Source organism: Theropithecus gelada, chromosome 11 (assembly GCF_003255815.1).
Source record: "Theropithecus gelada isolate Dixy chromosome 11, Tgel_1.0, whole genome shotgun sequence".
Lineage (NCBI taxonomy): Eukaryota > Metazoa > Chordata > Mammalia > Primates > Cercopithecidae > Theropithecus > Theropithecus gelada.
In genome coordinates, this window is record NC_037679.1 from 71,837,434 (window position 1) to 71,858,879 (window position 21,446).

The 21,446-nt window shown below is 41.7% G+C and overlaps 1 protein-coding gene across 2 annotated transcripts in view; it reads left to right on the forward strand.

Annotated features, from left to right (window-relative positions):
- Positions 1-21,446, forward strand: part of RPH3A (rabphilin 3A) — a 338,247-nt gene that overhangs the window by 180,243 nt on the left and 136,558 nt on the right. The gene's annotated exons all lie outside the window — the stretch shown is intronic.

Here is a 21,446-nt window from a genome sequence, read left to right on the forward strand (position 1 = left end):
ATTTGCTTCCTTTGGGGATAGGATGTGGTGTTAGGGGTAAGTTTCAAGCCTTTCTTTTCATGTTATTTAGGTATTCAATTATACAATGAGCACATATGACCTTTGTAATCAGAAAATGCCAATTTTTTATATTTTCAAAACACAAACGAGGTCCAATTCTCCTGACTTGCTAAATTATTAAATGCCCCTCATTTTCCTAAACATAAGATGTGTTTTCACTATTTCCCACAAATGGTATGGCTCACAGAAAGGATTTTTTCGTAACCTTTATTTGTTTCTTGTTACTAGTAATATGTGTCCCTAACAAAAAATTCAATTATAGAAACTTATTACTTAGTTCTTGCATCTTCCACCCTCGCCCTGTTACTCACTCCTAAATTCAAAATGTGTGTATTTTTAGCTTTTCGATGCATAAACTTATCTCCTGTGTTTATTTTCTATGTATATGCTAATACATATCTCTTGTATGTCTTCTGTTCAAAACCACAATAATTGGTAAGCCACTTCTTTGACTTAACCTTTCAACAAAACATAAATATTGCATTATATGAGCAGGCAAGTCCTTTTTTTTTTTTGAGAAGGAAAGTCTCAATTTCAAAAAATAATTTTAAAAAATTTGCTTCTTCAAATCAATAACTAGAATGTATACATATATTTTTCTATTAACATATAATTCATATAAGTAAAAAATACACAGGTCACCAAGTACAGAATTTGATGAGTTTTGATAAACATATATTTTTTAAAAACATAGGACCATGCTATATAGACTTTCTTGCAACTTGCTTTTTTTCATTTTGCAATATATCTTGAGCCTCTTTCCTCATCTATCCCATTCTTTTAATAGCTGTACAGGCTCCCATCATTGTGACTGTATGATCATTTATTTCCCCAACCCCCTTTAGATGAACATTTGGGTGGTGTCCAGTTTTTTTTTTTTTTTTTGCTGTTATAAACAGTGCAGTGAATATCCTTGTACATCTATCTTTGTGCCCTTGTGGGATAATTTTTCATAGGTGGATTGTTATTGATGTCTAAGCACGATCGATTCAGACTGTTTCTCGTGGAATGCTCAAGAGATGTAATCTCTGTTCTCAGAAGGGCCCCAGCTAGACAAACAAACACGATTCCACTCCTGCTTTTCCATTATGGCCCTGACCTCAGCTTTCATGTCAACCCCTCCCAAAGATGAGGGATTCTGGCAGAGCCCACTTCATTAATCCCCAAGTTTCAAATTTTGTACCCAGGTCAAATCTTATCCATTCAATCAGGGCAACTTTGGAGTTTGCATTCATCAAAGGAATGCCAGCTCCGTGCTGGGCTCTTTTGGGCTCTGAGATACTCTTTTGGGCTATGCAGTACACACAGAGGAGGCAACAAGTAAGGAAACAAGTAATGCAGAAAACTGAAGTGAGCCACTTCCTGAAGCCCCACCTGGCTAACCGCAGACGGTGATGGGTGCTGATCTCAGATGCCCTACTTTGCAAATAGTCCTACCAGCTCTAACTGGAAATGGGGGAAATTTCTCTCTGGTGAAAAATAAAGTATTATTCCTGTTTCTTGCCTGATCTGCAGAGAAATATGCTCCTTTCTCTTGTTAAACCCAGGAAAGTCCTAAGATTGATGATTTCACAGAAATAAGTCCCAGATTTTTCAGAGGCAACAAAGAATAGTGAAAAGAGCAAGGTCTGGGGGTTAGAAAGATGTAAGTTTGAATCCTAGTTATGATTGGCTGGACAATGGCCCTCCAAAGATGTCTATGCCCTAATCTCTGGAACCTGTGAATATGTTATCTTATGTGGCAGAAGGGACTTTGAAGATGCAATAAAGTTAAAGGTTTTGAGGTGGGAAGATTATCATGGATTACAATGATGTTTATATAGGAGAGGCAGGAGGGTCAGAGTTCGCAGCAGGAGAAGTGACAATGGCAAGAGAGGCCACAGTTATGTTCCACCATGAGTCAAGGTGTGTAGGCATCCTCTAGAAGCTGGAAAAGTCATGGAAATGATTCTCCCCTAGAGCCCGCAGAAGGAGCGCAGCACTGACAATCCATTTGACTTCTGACTGTCAGAACTGTAGGATAATAAATCTGTGTTGTCTTAAGTCACCAAGTTTGTGGTAATTTGTTATAGTAGAAGTAGGATATTAATTCAGCAGCCTGTCCACTTACTGCTCTGTGACTCTAGACACGCTCTTAACTGCTTTGAGCCTCAGTTTATCATCTGTAAAATGAACACCCTCTTCTCTGTGTGTGTGTTTTTAAACAACTGGAAATAAAACATCTAAAGCACCTGCCTTAGTTCCTGTAGCATAATAGGTGCCAAGCAAATAAACAGAAGGCATTCTTATTATTGTATTATTGATAATTTAATTCCTTTACAGCATAAAAGATTGAAGACCTAAGAACACAAACCATGAACCAATGACAAAATAGAACTAGAGATTTATATTCAATGAAAAAAATAAGTAAGGGTAGAAATTTGGTTCAAGGAAAAGACCACATGTGTAGGCAATATGGCTTTCAGGAATTGTTCCACGTGAGCTTCAAATTTGGTACTGAGTTTCCTGGCTGCCAAAGTGAAAAGGGAGATATGTCAAGTTTTATACTTTTCAATAACAAAGAGAGGGAAGAATCTAATTACTCAAGGAAAGCAAAACCTTTCTTAGTACCATAAGAAATCTCTCCCTGTATTTTTCCTTTGGCTTGCTTAGTACAAGTATGGTCACCTAGTTGTGTGATTATCTATTTAAATCTGTCTCCTCTTACTAAACTAATTATTCTCAATATTGGCTTCACACTAAAATCACCCAGGACCTTTCAAAAATAACAATGCCTGGTTCTGCTTCAAACTAATTACACCAGAATCTCTGGGAGTGGAGCTGAGTGGAGCTGATATCAGTATTTTTTAAAAGCATCCCAGGTGGTTCTGGTGACAGCCAGGGTTGAAAAAGCACTTTGCTTTGCTGTTTTCTCCCTCAAGGTAGTAACTGGATCTGCTTATTGACAACTGTATCCCCAACACCTAGCCTAGTGCCTGGCACTTAGTAGGTCCTCAATGGGTCTTTTTAATTAATTCTTTTGGCACAAGTGGACCATTCACCTGATTTTTAAAATATCAAAAGGTATACAGTGGAATGTCTTCCTCCTTACCTATCTTTTATTCATTGAGTTCTCACTTCTTCCCAGTGCCCTACTCCAGGGGGTCATTGTTATAGTTTATTCCAGGATAACTTTATGCAAAGATAAGTAAAATTGAATATATATATATAAAATATTTATGCATACCTAGTTAAATACACACATATGTGTCTGTTTAAGTACTGTTAAGTTGAGTTATTGGCCCTAATCCTTCACTCTCTGATGGTGTTATGCAGGCACACCCTTGCCAGAGCTCATGCTGGGTAGAGTGTTCTTTGCTCCTTGACTTTGGGCTTGGTCATGTGACATGTTTTGGCCAATGGGATGTTAGCTGATAACGTGAGAGTCCTGAAATGTTTTTGTGTGATTGGTCTTGCCCTCTTGAGCTCCATGATCCCTCATGAGAAGAGCATGCCCTGGTTAACTATTATCCCTTCATCCTAGCCCTTGAATGAAAAGGGAGGAACAGACTGAACAGCATCTGTAGCTTGCAGATGAGAGAAGAGCCACCCTGCTGAGCCCTGCCAAGATCAGCAGAGCCCCAATTAGCTCTCAGATCTATGAGAGTGAGAATAAACAATTACTTTTTAAAAAAGTTTTGCAGTGATTTATTAGGCAGCATTACTGGGGGAATGCCATATCCTTTATGCCTTGTTATTTGCTAATATGTCATGTAAATTTTTCTAAATCAGTAAATCTCATCGTATCTTTTTAAAAAATGGTACATGGGGTAGAGAGTCAAAGGCTGGTTAACTGATACAAAAGTACTGCCAGATAGGAGAAATAAGGGTGAAGAAATATGGGGTGACTGTAATTAATAACAATTTATTGTATAATCTCAGATAACTAAAAGAGAGAATTTTGAATGTTCCCAACACAAAGAAATGACAAATGTTCCAGGTGAGGATACGCTGTATTGGTCATTACATATTGTACACATGTGTAATGTATTATTGACATCACGCTTTTTCTTTTTTCTTTCTTTCTTTCTTTTTTTTTTGAGATGGAGTTTCGCTCTTGTTGCCCAGGCTGGAGTACAATGGTGTGATTTCACTCACCACAACCTCTGCCTCCGTGGTTCAAGTGATTCTCCTGCCTCAGCCTCCAGAGTAGCTGGGATTACAGGTACGCACCACCACGCCCAGCTAATTTTGTATTTTTGGTAGAGACAGAGTGTCACCTTGTTGGTCAGGCTGGTCTCGAACTCCCGACCTGAGGTGATTTGCCCACCTTGGCCTCCCAAAGTGCTGGGATTACAGATGTGAGCCACCACGCCCGGCCCACACTTTTTAAAATTAAATATTTTTTACCCTACTTGCAAGCTAAAATGTCACACTGTACCCTATAAATATGTACAATTATGATACATAAATTAAATATAATAAAAGCAAAAAACTGCATAGAATACTAATGTTTGGGTACACTAATCTATTCAAAGAAATCTAGGTTGTTCCCAATATCTAGCTCTTATACTTCTTCAGTGAATAACCCTGCATATACATCATTTTGTGCAAGTCCAAACATTTCGTTAGGATAAATTCCCAGAAGAGGAATTGTTGTGTCAAAAAATATATGCATTAATAATTTTGATAGATATTGTCAAACTACACTGCATAGGAACACTCCTACCAGTAATGTCTGAGAATACCCAGTTCCCCACAGCCTTGCCAGCAAAGTGTATTATTAACCTTTCCACTTTTTTTGCCCACCTGATGGGGAAAATACTATTTCAGTGTAGTTTTACTTTGCATTTCTCTTATTTGAGTGAGACTGAGCATCTTTCAAATGCATATGAGACATGTGTGTTTTCTTTTCTATGAACTCTCTATTCATTACCCTTTGCCATCTTTCTCTTAGATTGTCTTTTTCTTATTGATTCCCTCAATACATATTTGCTGAATAGACAAATGAATGAAATAAAATGAGTTTAAATAGAGGACACTGAATACTATGGTTCAACGTCCCAAATAAAACTGGACAGATGCAAGAACAGATTTGGCAAGGCTGTGGCTTTTCATCGCCTTCTTTGATTAAAAAGCCCAAGATCTCACATTTAAATGCCTTTCCTGATGGACAGCTCTGCAAGAGGCTGAGGTAACAAGATCCAAGTTAGTAGCCTTCTGGGGCAAAGAGTTGAGAAATTCCAGGGACTGTCGTGGACCTCAGTAGGACATTCAATGGGAGTGGAGGACTACTATAATTAACAATTTATTATATATTCTCAAATAACTAAAAGAGAGGATCTTGAATGTTCCCAACACAAAGAAATGATAAAAGTTTGAGGTGATGAATATGCTGATTACCCCGATTTGGTCATTACACATTGTGTACATGTATTGAGACATCACATTTTTTAAAATTAAAAAAAAATTACTTGCAAGCTAAAATAACACACTGTACCCCATACATATGTACAATTATGATATATCAATTAAACATAATGAAGGCATAAAACTGTATAGAATTGTATACAGAGCCCTCTCCCAGGGCTAAGAAGACCTCCCTCGTTCTCTGAGATGGGTGGTAGAGAGTGGGTCTATAGGCTTTAGACACCAGACGAGCAGGTTGACATCCTATTGAGAATATTAAGAGATGAATCTGGGTTCTCACCTGGATGGAAGGTGTTACACTCAGCTTGTGTACTTTTTGGGAGCCATGCACCTGCCTCACTTTCTGGCCAGAGTGAGCTAGTAACAGCTTGTGTTCTCATTGTCTTAAAGACAATGTTGCCACCATCCTGCTGTGGCAGCTTCTCTAGTCCCTTATATCACTCATGGAAATAGCCCAGAATTACCTCCCCTCATGCTGGTGCTGTACACCTCTCCCCTCTGCCCTGGAATTTTCCTGTTCCACCAAGGCATGAAGCACTGTAGAATCCAGTTGCTACCCACTCGTATGAAATCCAGAAGTGTAGGGGAGCTGGGGGAGAGCTTTGACCAATGGAAGATGAGAGCTGGTGGATAAATTATTCCTGGCTCTAAATGGGTGGTTCAAAGATGCAGCTTCTTTGAAGACATCTGCAGTACCAGGCAACTGACCAGCTCCATAATACACTTCCTTTTGTCTCCCTCTTTTTTTCCTCACTCTTGCTTCCCTGGGATTGCATTCCCCAATACAGTGTCAGTCCAGAATGCTTTTGCCTGGGCTCTGTTTTCTAGAGAACCTCTGTTAAGACAGAAAGTAAACTCATTTTCCTTCAGAAGTGGGGGTTTCTAAACATTGCATATGTGACATCTAGATCCTAAAAGCAAAATGGCTTGTGGGATGACTGTGAGGAAGGTTTAAAAGAAAAACCCACTGTTTATTGAGCACCTACTATGCTAAATGTTCAAATTGCTATTTCATTTAATTTTCACAATATCCCTATGGATTTTTTGCTATCATCATTTTACCAATAAATGAGACTTTGGATTTTAAGTCACTTGTTCAAGCTAGTCAATGATTGAGCTGGGCTTTCAACCTAGTTCTGCTGAGCTCCAAACCAGTACTCATGTGATTCAAAAGTCACACAAAATACTACAATGCACTTGAAAAAAATGCCTTAACAGAGGAAGTCACCTACGTGTATCTAGTTGTAGGCTCACTCCTCTGTTTTATAGGAGTAAGACAGTATTAATAACAATATGTGTCTTACAGATGGGTATCCCATTGTGCTTTCCAAGTTGTCCCATATTTGATCTTTTTACCAACCCAGGAGGACAGGAATATGGCGCTTCCTGGTCATGAATAAATCCTCTTAATAAAAAGCATAAACTAAAGCTCAGAGATCCTAGAGGGTTTTCCAAAACCCACACAGCTTGTGGTCACTGGAAATAAACCTGGATTTTTTTGTGCCCCAGTTTAGTGATGTTTTAGACCTGGACTTTTTGTGCCCCAGTTTAGTGATGTTTTAGACCTGGACTTTTTGTGCCCCAGTTTAGTGATGTTTCTATAGCCCCACCCTGTTTTCAATTGAACACATTTGTGTGATTGTGGTCGCTGCCTTAGAAATTGTTTTGGAAGCATGAAACAGTGAGAATTCAAACAAAACAAAACACCACAGTGTAAAAAATAAGTCTTGAATCCTCCATTCGTGTGTGTGTCTGTGTGTGTGTTTGTGTGTGTGTGTATGCATCCTTTTGGAGTTATTCTATGAATATACTAGCATACATGTTAAATAGGACACCACTGAAAACACACAGAAGGCAGGTCATTGTCCCACACCTTGTTTGGAGATGGTTCCATTTCAGTGCATGACAATTGCCTCTCTGGTCTGAGCAGCCTTCGTTTCCTGGTTTGGATGAACCATGTCATTCGGGTGATCCTCCATTGAGAACAATCAGGTTGTCTTCTGCCTCCTGTTGTGCATTTGTAATTAGAGAGTGCTGCTTGATGAATGAGAGGACAGGAAAGTGAAGGACTTGCCCAAGGTTGCACAGCTGAAGATGGTAAAGCTGGTGTTTGAACACAGATCTCCTGACCCTGGTCCACCTTGTTTTCTGCTCACTTCACAAAACTGCAGGGGCATGGTCCCTAACTCCAAAAGGTGAGATTAAAGGATAGGTGTGGACAAATGAGGAACCTTGAACCCTCAGCAGCAGGGGCTATGAGGGGGTTGTCTAGCCCCTGCTTCAGGTGTCTTCCCCAGCCATTCTAACTCTGGCAGGGTCACAGCCACAACTACATCTCTTCTGGTGCATATGTCCCTCTGCTCTGCTCCAGCACAGCAGCTCAGCACACCCCAGGACACCTCTCTAGGTTCCTTCCAATGACAGGTAAGTCATTGATCAGCTCTGAGAACCAGCTGACAGCAAGATCTATTTAAAGAAGCATATGTTTCCAGGTGCTGAGTCACATCGGCTGGACTAGCCGGCCCAAGTCTGGGCAGTGCAGATATTCACGGTACAGCAGCCGCTGCAGCCTGGCTTAGACTTTGACAAACCTGAGGAAGCTCTGAGCTGAAACACCGCATTTAATAAGATAAAATACACCTTGAACCCCACATCAGTCTCTAGATTTTAAGCGTGGGCATTCTCATTACCTCCCCACTGACCACCATTTTTTGTTGTAATGATGATCAATTAGCCAAAATTGCATTCACGGAGACCCAGATTTAAATCCTAGCTCTGCTGCTTACTGGCTGTGTGACCTTGGGCAAGTTGAATAACCTCTCTGAGCCTCATTGTCTTCTTTTGTACAACCTTCTAGGGCATAGGGAGGGACGAATATGGTAATATATAGGAAGTCCATGTCATAGCCTATAGTATGTAGTAAACATTTAGCAACTGATAGCAAATTAAATTAAGTATGTGTTCAGCACTATGCTAGGCATGGTAGGAGAATATCAAATACAGTGCAGTATGATGCTGGTTCCCATGAAAAGTTGCAATCTAGTTGTTAAAGATGACATACACTTGTGAAGTTATAATGAACATATCTGAACAGTGCGACATTCAGATAGTCTTTGAGGACCTGCTTTGGGTTCAGGCAAGGCACTGACTGAGGGTCTAGGCATGTATAAATGGCTCCTGAGTGAACATGTTTACTTGGTGGTATGGGAATCCAGGTCAATGAGCAGCTAATTCTGCCAGGGACATTTGGGAGAAGCTTCTGAAAGGAAGAAGAGATGGCAAATCCATGGCATGTGGGACATCAGTCTCCGTTCTCCACCCATGGCAGCCATCGGTAATCAGTTACGGCCCTCTGCATCCTTCTCAACACAGTGATCCTCTGCATCCTTCTCAACACAATGATGACCCCCGCCCCCAACCCACTGCATTCCTTTCAACACAATGCTCCAGACAGCCACAGCCAATCAATCAACACTGATATGATGAACACTCTTTGCCATCCTTGAGATTAAAGGTATTTCAAGGTGTTGAAAGGTGTCCACTGGGGCATACAAATAATTAGAGTTACGGGTCTCAAGGAAGACAAATGGTCTGGAGGAAGGTATGAGGAAACTTGGAATCCAGTTGCAGCATTGACACTTATATGCCTTGTGAACTCAGGTCATGTAATCTCTTTTATCTTGCTTTCTCTAAGTGATTCTGATTCATGGAGTTCTAAGACAAGGGGATTCCAGTTTGGGTGCTCAAGAAGGCTTATCACAAGAGGTAAGATTTCAGGAGGCTTTGAAGTATGGGCATAATTTACATCAATAGAGAGCAATGTGTGCCTGCGTCCGTGTGTGTATTCATATGCACGTGCATTCTAAGAGTATGAGGGAATGTAGTAGGTAGGCAATGGATAGGTTTCAGAATCTACTCTCCTCCACCCTCTCCAAAAATATAAAGCAACCCCCCTCTTTCTGCCAGCAGGCTACACTATGATGTGAGCCCTGTTCATTGGGAACTGGAGTGGGCTGTCAAGATCACAGTACCAGTCAGGAGACAGTTAGAATCATGGAAAAAGTGGTGCCATCCAGGAAAAACTGGGAGTGGGGAGATGTGTTGCAAGAGGCGGGGCTCCTGGAAGCTGCCTGCTTCTCCTTCCTCTTGCATTCAATTTCCCATTCCCCTGGACAGGGGGCCCATTTGTCTGACTTCTCAGCAGGGTCAGGTCACCCCTGAGCCCACAAGGACACCCGCTGAGGGACAGAAGTGCTGTTTGCCATGTAGACTTATGACCCACAGCTGTGCCTCTGAGGGGCTGTCTTCCATGATGAAACCAGGGGCAAAACCACAGACAGTCTGGCTATAGAGTCAGTGCTTGACATTTGGACTCCCTTTCATGTTTACTTTTCTCATTCCACCTATAACTCAATGGACCACTTGGCAGAATGGTTTGGACTCCACAAACTGCTTGGGTTCAAATTCTGGCTCTGGCATTTCCAAACTGCAATCATAGGCAAGTAACGCAAACTCTCTGAGCCATAGTTTCCTCGTCAATAAAACCGGGCGATTAGCACTTACTTCATAGAAATATGTGTGGAATCAGTGAAAAATGTCTATGCAAACACAATGCAGCTTCTGTCATAAATGTTCAATAAGTATTCACTATATTACATTATCTGCTATAGTTTTCCCACTTTTACCTTGTATTTCCCCAACTAAATTATAAGCTACCTGAGAGATGGAACCATCTCTTTTGAACTCCCCAAAGTCTGGGCACAATACTGAGTATGGAGATGCCCAGAACTTTTGCCAATTATTTAATGTAAAAATAGAAAGTTGTAGAACTTTCTATTACTTGGAGGAAGTTTAGCCTCCTCCATTTAAGGCTCAGGGATCTTTAGGTTCACATTGACCTTCCCAGACTCATTTCCTATTTCTTTTCACAGAAACCTATCCTTCAGGCACATCAAACTATTTGTGGTTCCCTGAATACACCACTCTCTTTCCTGCTTCTCCTTGCAAAGCCCATTTCCTCTGTCTTCCCCCAATCTTATCATTCAAGGCTTTTTAAAATCAGAAGTGACATAAATCAAACATAAAGTGGCTGAAGCAGAAAAAAATGTCTATTTGTTCAAATAACTGAAGAATCTAGTGTTACTGGCCTCAGATATGGGGATCCAGGGACTCATACTATACCATCAGGACTTTTTGTTTCTCTCAGATCGATTTCTCTTTGTGTTGGCTTCATTCTTAAGTACAGTCATTCTTGCTAGGGGCAAGGTGATCAACTGTTCTGACATACCTCCATCCATTGCAGCAACACCAGGCGAAAGAGAGCTCCTTTCTATTTAAGGTTCCAGACAGTCTGAGATGTCTTCTCATTGGACCCGTTTTAGTCATGTGCTCATCCTCCATCCAATCACTGTGGCCAGGAAGAAGGAATATGCTGATTGGACAGATTTGGCTCATGTGATCATCCTCTAGGCAATCAGAGGGACTGAGGTGGGTCAAAGCTTATTCCCCAAAGAATGTTGGGTACTGGGCAGATAAAAACAGCAGGTGCTCCACACAGATGGCAAACCCCTTTCATGGTCTAAGATGAAACTGCAATGTCATCTCAGTGAGGACTGTAAACCATATGCTGTCTTGCTATTAGCCCACAATTCATAGAATTGTAAGTAACTCTCCCTCAAGGAAGGATCTGTGTATTATTAGTGTTGGGCTCTGGGCGTCTAGCACAGTGCCTAGGACATGGTGGGCATTCAATGAATATTCACTGAATGAATGAATGTGTCCATGACAAGAGTCAAACTCTGTAAAATACTTGAAGAGATTTATTCTGAGCCAAATATGAGTGACCAATGTCCCATGATACAGCCCTCAGGAGATCCTGAGAACATGTGCCCAAAGTGTTTGGGCTACAACTTGGCTTTATACATTTTAGGGAGACGTAAGATATCAATCAATACATGTGAGATGTACATTGGTTAGGTCAAGAAAGGTGGAACAACTTGAAGTGAGGGCTTCCAGGTCATAGGTGGATTCAAAGATTTTCCAACAATTGGTTGAGAAAGTTATTATCTAAAGACCTGGAATCAATAGAAAGAAATGTCTGGGTTAAGATAAGGGGTTGTGGAGACCAAATTTTATTATGCAGATGAAGCTTCTAGGTAGTAGGCTTCAGAGAGAATAGATTGTAAATGTTTCTTATCAGCTTTTCTGTCAGTCTTAATGTCTGTGTTGGTGTTACTGTTGGTCAGCTGTGCCTGAATTTCAAGACGGAGGAGGTTATAATGAAGCATGTCAAACCTGCGCTTCCCACCATGGCCTGAACTAGTTTTTCAGGTTAACTTTGGAATGCCCTTAGCTGAGAGAAGGGTTCATTTAGGTGGTTGAGGGGCTTGGGATTTTATTTTTGGTTTATGAATGAATGAAGCAAGTGTGTGGTGGTCCGGGCCTGTGTTCCCTTAGGTCCTCTGCTCTCCCTCCCCTGTCCTGTTATCATGGGGGAGGACAACCCCTTTAGGCAGCATTTCCAGGCTCCCCATCTTCTGCCTGAGGGCAGCCAGTAGAAGACGTTGGCAGGATATTTGAGGGCAAAAGGAGGAGAGAACCTGGGACATTTCCAGGTTCCTTATCTCTCACTACTTTCTCCATGTAGAACCTGGAAGGTTTGCTAAAAATCACTGGCATGAGGCAGATGAACAGGAGAAAAGGCATACCAATTTATTTAATTCAGTAGCCTTCAGAATGAAGACCTAGCCCCTCAATGAGGTACAGGAGCTTACATACCAACTTGAGGTTAAGAAAGAATGCAGGCTCAGAGAATGGCAAAACACAAGTTAAGGTAGTAAGTCAGGTTTTAGTGGAAAGACAGGTTATAGGAGTGGGAGAAGAGGAAGCTTGACTAGCAAAGGTGGTCTTGTTATGTAGATAAAACTTCACAGGTAGCAACCCTCAGAGGGAATAGGTGGCAAATGTTTCTTTCAGACCTTTGAAGGTATAAAACTCTCAGTTAATCTTTCCTAGATCCAGACTAGGGAAGATCTGGCTGCATTAATGTAGATTCTCTACAGTTTTCCCCAATAAAAGATAGCTTTGCAGGTCCTTTCTAGTCTGCTGGCCCTGTGGCAGCCATTTCAAAGCAATATTTTTTAGGGTAAAATATTTTTATTTATTTCATCTACCCCTCTCCACCTTCCCTGTCTCTCCCTACCTGAGAGAATTTTTTTTTTTTTTTTTTGCAATGGCTATATCTCTACAGTTTCAGCTTTTTGGCCCCTGGGCTCTGGCATTACCTCCTTCTCCCTCTGTCTACCCAGACAATTATGGCTTCTTGATGTAGCTAATCTCTAGGTGACCTCACCTTCCCCTCTTAGCTTCTGACCTTTTTCATCCCCCCATAACCAATTTCCTGCATTAAATTTCATCTGCTTGAAATACTTAGCGTGATATCTATTTTCCTGGTTGGTATCTGACTGGTATTAACCTGTTCCTCAAACTATTAGGAGCAAGCTGCTTCTGTATAATTGTCCGAGCCATAAAGGGGCTTTGTTTTGCTTGTAAAGAAATTTTTCAGTTGCTGTTGTGAGGGAGGAATGCCACCTCTTCCTGAAGACTCTGTGTTCACTAAATGTTCTCCATTCGTCAAACACTCCTGCTGCATGTCTGCATGGTCCCAACTGGTCAAGGGGGAGCATATCTGTGGGGAGTCAAGAGATATTGATCATGGGAGTGGTAGGGAGGAAGGTGCAATGTTTCAGTCATGGGGTGTGTGTGTGTCTGTGTAAGATTGCTATTTTATGCCCAAACTCCAGTTTTCCAGAAGAAAGGTAGGCTGCCTGAATTTTGGCTCTGACAAGTTACGATTGACTTGTGAGTTATTTTTGCCCACAAGAGTAGATTTGGTTAAGTAAAGACCCCACAGTTCCCCACTGTACCTCACAGAACAAAGCATGAACAAGCAATGCAGGAAAGCCAAAACTGTGGTCCTTAGTGCCTATCAGACCTGAGCTGAAGTCCTGGATTTGTTCCATATTACACTGTGATCTTTCATAAGGGACGTAGCATTTCTGAGCCTTGATTTCTTTATCTGTAAAATGGAGTGAATTATAGCATCCACTTCATGGAATGAAATGACTCAATGCCTGTAAAATGTTCAATGTACTGCTTCATGTAATTTTCCATATAAACCTTCCATAAATACTGGCTTAAAAATAACTGAAATCTTCACACTGAGGCTGGACCATAGACCTTTGCAGGACTAGAACCACACCTCGCTCATCTTAGTACCCATTGATTGGGCAATTATGGGAACTGATTTAGCTCCAAGGAGCAGCGGTCCATTCATATTAGCTCAGATGAAAATGGAGGTTGTTGCAGGAAACCAGGAAAACCTTTTAGAACCTTTTAGAACTCAATGGCGGGAACTATGGCTGGGCTTCATTACAACTCAAAAGTCATAACTGTCACCGTGGACCCTTCCCCATAGACATACTCTCAGTGCTTCTCTGCTTCATTTTATTCTCTATAGATAGATACCACCTCTCCATGAATCTGCTTGTATTTGGTCCTTCATGGCACCCCCAAATGCCAGCTCTTGCTCCCCAAGCCTACGCAAGAGAGGCAGATCATCTAGAAGTTGAGAGCCCAGAGTTGGACTCAGATTGCCTGGGTTCAGATTTCAGCTCTGCCGCTTCCTAGCTGTGTGAACTTGAACTCGTTCCATACTCATGTTGTATGGACGGCGACACCAAACACCTCATTTTCCTTATCTGTGAACTTGGGACAGTAATAGCACCTGCCTCATAGGCATATTGTGAGATAAATGAGTAAATATGTGTGAAGTGCTTATAACTACCTGGTACATAGGAAGTACTCAAGAAAGGCTAGTGATTATTACATGACTCTCTAGCTCACCTCAACCCCTGGTCTTAAGCTGGTTCCCAGGTGTAGACCCTGAAACATGTGAAAAAGATTGATTAGGGAGTGTTCCCCTGGGAGACTGGCAGGGGAATAGAGAAAAGGTATCACAAGGGGAGGAAAGGGGGTGGTACCAAGCCATCCTAAGGAAGGCAAGCTTGGCTTAAACCCACAGGAGGCACTGTAGATACTACAGTCATGCCTGGGTGTTGTCCTCATTAGGAGGTGAGGGAGCTGGAGTATTTATTCCTACACCTGTCAGTCATAGTTTAAGGGAACTCCCAGACATATTAGGCTCTCTGTGTCACCCTGAGTCACAACAATGATAAAGGGATCCAAGGGGATAAGTCTGCATAGAGCTCTGACAGCATTTGCCGCTGCTCGCTATGGAGCAGCATAGCTTGTCTATATCCAAAATTCAAACCCCCAGCAGCAGAAATCTGATTGGACCTGGGTGAGTGGGGTGATCACCTCTTTCCCAAACGTATGTGGCTGGGGCTCCCAGAGCACATACAATGGCGCATTTCAAGGAGGGTTATAGGTGAAACAGGGTTAATGAGAAAGAGCTGAGGAGGATGGATGATGTTCCAAGGATGTAGATGTTCCTCAGAAATGTCTGTTGGCAGAATGCTGCGTACCCAGCGCCGTGCCAGGCTCCTCACTCATGCAAAGATGGCAAAGATAGGGGCCCCACAGCTTCCTCTTTCATATAATATCAGGATAGTGGTTTCCCCAGTGGCCCTGGGAACTTTTTAAGGGCAGCGACCGTGTCTTACTGACCACCATATCTAGTCCACAGTAGAGGCATAGTATTTGTTGAGCTGAGCTGATGTTTTTGAGGTCAGCTGTGGGGACAGCAACACTATTGGCATTGTCTCCCACTGCTTATTGTCCTCCTCCTCGATCTCACCCTCTGGCAGATCCACTCTCCCCCATCTTATCTGGCACCACCCAGGATGAGAAGGGCCCACTTGGGAAGCAACGGGATGCTGGTGTGGAACCTACACTGAACAGCATGGTGTGGCATTCGGGTCTCAGTCACCGCTCTTCCTGACTCTGTATGAAATCGGGGCCTCCGTTTCCCCAGTCCAGTGAGGGCCTGGCTAGGAGCTTTAGTGATGCCACCATTCAATAAGGCAGTTAACAAAACAGTCCAGTGGGCTAGCACTGCTGTCCGACTTCCAAGTTCAAATCCCAGCCCTTCTGCTCTCTGGTTTGTCCTTGGGCAAGTGACTTGACCTCTCTGTGCTACAGTTCCCTTATCTGAAAACTGGGTATGACAGTAATAGTAGCATCCTCACAGGACTTTGGTGGGAATTTAATAAGATGGGGTGTATTATTCAGCCATCAAAAGAACTGAAGCATGGATCTGTGCTACATCATGATGAACTTTAAAAAAATCATGCTAAGTGAAAGAAGCCTGCTGCAAAAGGCCACATGTTATATGATTTCATTTGTATAAAATGTCCAGAAGAGGCAAATCCATAGAGACAGAAAGTAGATTAGTGGTTGCCAGGGGCTGGGAGGAGACAGAATAGGGAGTGACTGCTAATGGATATGGGGTGTCTTTTGGGGATGATACAATGCTCTCGAATTAGATAGTGGTAATGGTTGTACAATCTTGTAAATATACTGAAAACAACTGAATTGTACACTCTAAAATGATGAATTTTATGGTATGTGAATTATGTGTCAATTTAAAAAATAAAATAAAAGATATGGTATGCAAAGTCCCTGACTCACAGTAACCACATGATAAACCATCTTTCCCCTGGATTATTGCGGTGACCTCACTGGTTTTCCCACCTCTCCCCTTGCTCCCCATCAGAATATTCAGTGGTGTGTGAGTTCATGTCACTCCTGCCCTCTAAACTCTTCAATGGCTTCCGTCTCGGAGTAAAAGCCAAGGTCGTTACAGTGGCCTATTGCACTCTCCACCACCTGGCTCTTGGCTTCCTCTCTCTTCTTCTGGGATTCTCCTCTTGTTCTCTCTTCTCCAGCCATGTTGGCCTGTTGCTGCTCCTCAAACCTGTGCCAGGCATGTCTCTGCCTCAGGGCCTTTGCACTTACATTCCCTCTGCCTTAAACACACTTCCTGTAGAGCTGTTTGGCCTTGCTCTTTGGCCTCCTTCAGGTGTTTGCTCAAGCATCATCTTCTCATTGAGACTTTCCCTGGCCACTCACTATATAAATAGAGGGCTGGGTACAGTGGCTAATGCCTATAATCTCAGCAGTCTGGGAGGCTGATGTGGGAGGATTGCTTGAAGCCAGGAGTTGGAGTCCAGCCTGGGAAAGTTAGCAAGGCCCTATCTCTACAAAAATATAAAAGTTAGCTGGGCATGGTGGCACACATCTGTAATTCTAGCTGCTCAAGAGGCTAAGGAGGGAGGATCGTTTGAGCCCAGGGATTTGAGGCTGCAGTGAGCCAGGATTGCTCCACTGCACTCCAGCCTGGGCAACAAAGCAAGACCCTGTCTCAAAAAAATAAAATAACTTATATAAAAAACAAAAAATCCTCCTACCCTGGTACATCCTATTCACCTTCCCAGGTTATTGTTTCCTGTTACTCTTATGTTTAATGCCAGCTTCATGTTCGTGTTAGCCCCATGATCACAGGGTTTCTGTGCCTTCTTCATGACTGTATTCCTAGTACCTAGCACAGTGCCTGGCATAGTCAGTATTCAATATTTTTTGACTGAATAAATAAATGTTAGCTGTTATGGTAACCTATAATAAACTTTCTGAGACTTTCAATCTTTTCCTTTTCCTCTCATGGGTGTCTCTCGCAGATTTTAACTTGACGCCTCTTTGAGGCTTCTTCCTTCCTTCCAGTTTATCCCCACTGGGTTCTGGTTTTAGAGGCAAACATTATTCTTGTGGTATGATTATGAAGTTGCTCTAGAAAATAGTTTCATCTCACTTTGAAGTACATTGTCTTTTTTAAAGTAACAAGACCAAACCCGCTACTGAATTCTTCACTGTCATGAGATTCGTTTTCTAAAGCTGACGTGGAAGCTAGTTTGTGTATTGATGTCAGTTGGAAGGGTTTGAAATTAATTGTCTTAGCTAACCTTGTAGAGATCTAACCATGTTACGTTTAGCGCATAAAAACATTTATCTCCTCACTGGTGTCTGGTGGGACTGAAAGTCCTGCCTTATTCTCTCTTGAGTAGGAAATGTGATTTTTGTTGATTTCAAAATTAAGATGAGGAACTAATTGGTAGTGGAAAGAATTCTTTGATTGGGAGGCAGATTCTAGACTTTAGATTCTAAAAATAACTCTTAAGTTCACTGACCACATGGACTGGGGTCAGGCTATTCTTTCTGAACCCTTTAATGAAGGGTACATTCTGAAATAATGTGTGATCACACAAGTAATACAGAAGTACATTCTTATAAAAAATGAGATTTACAAATAAGGCTCACGTCCTCTTTGACCACAACTCCCTGAAGTATCCTGTCGTATGATTGATGTATATATTTCCAGATGATTTGTATGCATTTGTATATTAACATACAGTATTGTTTTGTGATTGTGTGTCTTCAATAACTGAACAGATACTATAATATTGTACCACAACTTGCCTTTTCACCCAACATTGTGTCTTAGAGTTCTTTCCACATTAATATATGTATATTTTTGATATCGTTAAATAGCTGCATGGCATCCCATAATACAGATGTATCATGACTTATTTAGTCATTTTGTTATTATTGAATGTTTATGCTATTTTCAGTTTTTCCCTATTACAGACCAGATTGTAATGAACATCTTTGTTCCAGCCTCCCCTCAGGCAGACGCTGAGAAATGGAGTGGTTGGCTCATAATTCTGTCATTCTTTTATTTATTTATTTATTTATTTATTTATTTTAGAATTTCTTTTTGTTTCTTTCTCTTTTTTTGTTTTTGTTTTGTTTTGTTTTGTTTTTTGAGACAAGTTTTGGCTCTGTCACTCAGGCTGGAGTGCAGTGGCAAGATCTTGGCTCACTACAGCTTCTGCCTCCCTGGTTCAATCTTGGCTCACTACAACTTCTGCCTCCCCGGCTCAAGTGATCTTCCCACCTCAGCCTCCTGAGTAGCTGGGACTACAGGCATAAACCACGACACCTGGCTGATTTTTGTTTTTGGTAGAAATGAGGTTTCACCATGTTGCCTAGGTTAGACTCGAACTCCTAGGCTCAAGTGATCCACCTGCCTTGGCCTCCCAAAGTGTTGCAATTGCTAGGCTCATGCCTGGCAATTCTGTCATTCTTAAAGTAGAGGACTTAAATAAGTTAAACTTTAAATCATTTCCAGTAATTACCCAGCTATAATTGGGGTCTTATGTGGCCCAGTCTCTGTTCCATCTTCATTCAAAGAAACAACAGCTTGACAGAAAATATAATTGAACACAATTGCATGTTTTACTTGAACGCTTGGGATGCCCCCAACGGTAGTGTGGTGGTGGGGCTGGGGGCAGGAGTCAGAGTTAGCAGTATATTATTTTCAGTGAATTTGTTTGTGTGTTGCTTTCAGGTATTATTTTGATTATTTTGATTTCAAATAAAATTGTGTTTCTCCTTGTTGAGATTGGCAAGCCAGTTTTGTGTCTATGTTATTTTAAATTATGCATATACACACAGAGAGGAAAGGTACAAGTGGTTGCAAATTAAAGGAGGAGAAAGAATACAAGGTTAAACCTTTCCCCCACATCTGTTCCCTAATTTTCTTGCTAGAGACCCTGTCTACTTCCAGTCTCATATGTGTCCTGTTACCTGTTTAAGCGGATCTGCTTAAATACAAATGGTAGCATACTGAGCATATAGTTTGGACACTTGTCTTTTAAATTTTTTAATTATGGAAAAATTCAAACATGTACAGGAGAGGATAGTGTGATAAATCCCTCTGTACTTACCATTTGGCCTCAAGAATTATCAGTATATTGCTTTTGCTTTTTCAGCTATATGAAACACTTTGGATCTTATTCCAATTCAGTTTGTTTAAACTTGCCTCATTTATTTTCACGGTTGCTTAGTATTCTATAATAAAGATGTTCCATAATTCATTTATCCAGTCCCCTTTAGATGGACATTTATATTGCTTCCCATCTTATGTCACTACAAACAATGCTGCAATAAATATACTTTTACATCCATGTTTGAATAAATCTGTAAGAAATTCCTGGAAATAGAATTGCTGTGTCAAAGAGATATGCATTTAAAATATTGATATAAGTACTGCCAAATAGCCTATTGATGGAATTCCACTAATTTTCACTCTCACTAAGAGTATCCAAGATGGCTGACTTCTTCATATGCTTACCAACACAATGTGTTATCACATTTCTAATCTTTAAAATATGCTCACCTAGTTTGTTTCTAAATAGACATGAAATCTATTTAGTAAGTTGTAAAATCCTACCTATCTAGTGGGTCGAAGTCAGTATAGAATAGAAAATATCAAAGAACATCACTTACAAAGACATCACTTTGTAAAAAAAATACAAAGAACATCACTTACTTGAGGGCAAGTGTAGTTTTGTGAAACTTTGGCTTCAGTCACATAAGTCACACATTTGTGTACGTGTGTGTATAAACTGAGTTATTACATAAACATACAATTTTTACTGTGAGTCTTGGTCTAAAGAGTTTGAAAACATTACCCTACAATGATGACAGCTACTTTCTAGAATGTTCTTCTCTCATGTTTACTTCTCATTCCAAAATGAAAAAGAAAATTCCTTAAGCCCTCTCTTACTTACCCTTCCCTCTTTCCCTTATGCTCCTGGTTTTATCCTGTGAGAAAAATGTTCTGATGCACACCCACTTCTGTACCTCTCCCTGCGGGTCACCCAATCCCTCCTCACTTCCTGCTGGAATCAGAGCTGGCACAGAAGGCCTCTCCTTAGAGGGCCTCAGGAATGAGTTGCTGATGACATTATTTTACAAAGGGGGCACTATTTACATTTAGGGCAGCACTGGTCTCCAAGGTGAGGGGTTATCCTGTGCATTACAGGGCATTTAGAATCCTTGGCCCCAGACACGAAATGCCAGGAGCAACCTCCTAGTCACTGCAATAGTGGTAATGCCCCCCTCCTTACCTTTCTAAGTGCCCCCTCGGGGGCTATGGAAAGCCTGGCTGCTGGTGCTGGTGCTGGTGCCTGCTTGTGCCTGGGGGTGGTAGAAACAATAGCTAAGGTTGTACTCTACATGACTTTTGTCCCAATCACCTTTCTTTAAGTCTTGCTTACCCTGGGGCCTTTATATGCATTATTTCTTCTGTGTGGAATACTCTATGCCCCTAACTACCGTACACAGACACACACACACACATACACACACACACACACACACACACACACACACACACACACACTGCTTAGCCATCTCCTTTACTCATCCTTCAGGTCTAAATATCAGAAGCTCTTGTGGTGTGCCATTCTCTTCCTTTGTCACGCTTACCACAGTCATCACACTGTCCCAGTTTTTTGTTCTTCTGTTCATGACCCGAATCTCCCCCTGATTCTCTCCCTCTGTGAGGGAGAACTACATCCACAAATGTATCCCCAGTGCAGCGTCTAATACCTAGAAGGCATTCAATAGATAATTAGAGGGAGAATGACTTAGCTATGTTCTCATTTTGTATCAGGAGAGGCATGAACGGATGCCTATTTCCTAAGGGTACCAAATAGTCCGTTTTCCTTTGGTGACTGAGGCTCTTGGCTGCCTGGGAACTGATAGTCAAGAAGTTCTGATGAATTATCCTGGACAGGCATGTTAGCCAGGGGCTTGGCAGGAGCAGAGGGACACTCAACCCCAGAAGTCTGCAGAGTATGAAAGGGCCTGTTTACAGAGGCGTCAGAAGGCGTAGGGGATCTGCAGTAGGTGGTGCAGCAGCCTGGGGACTTGCACCAGCAGGGGGCCATTGCTATGTTGTTGTGAAGTGCAGGAGGAGTCGCCTGGACCTTGAAAGAGAAAGTTGTATGGAGGAGCGACCTGAGAGGAGCTGTGGCATTTGGCCAAGAGACTTGGTCAGCCCGTAGTGACAACTCAGGAAGAAAGCAAGGGAATGAATGCCCCAACCACTCCTT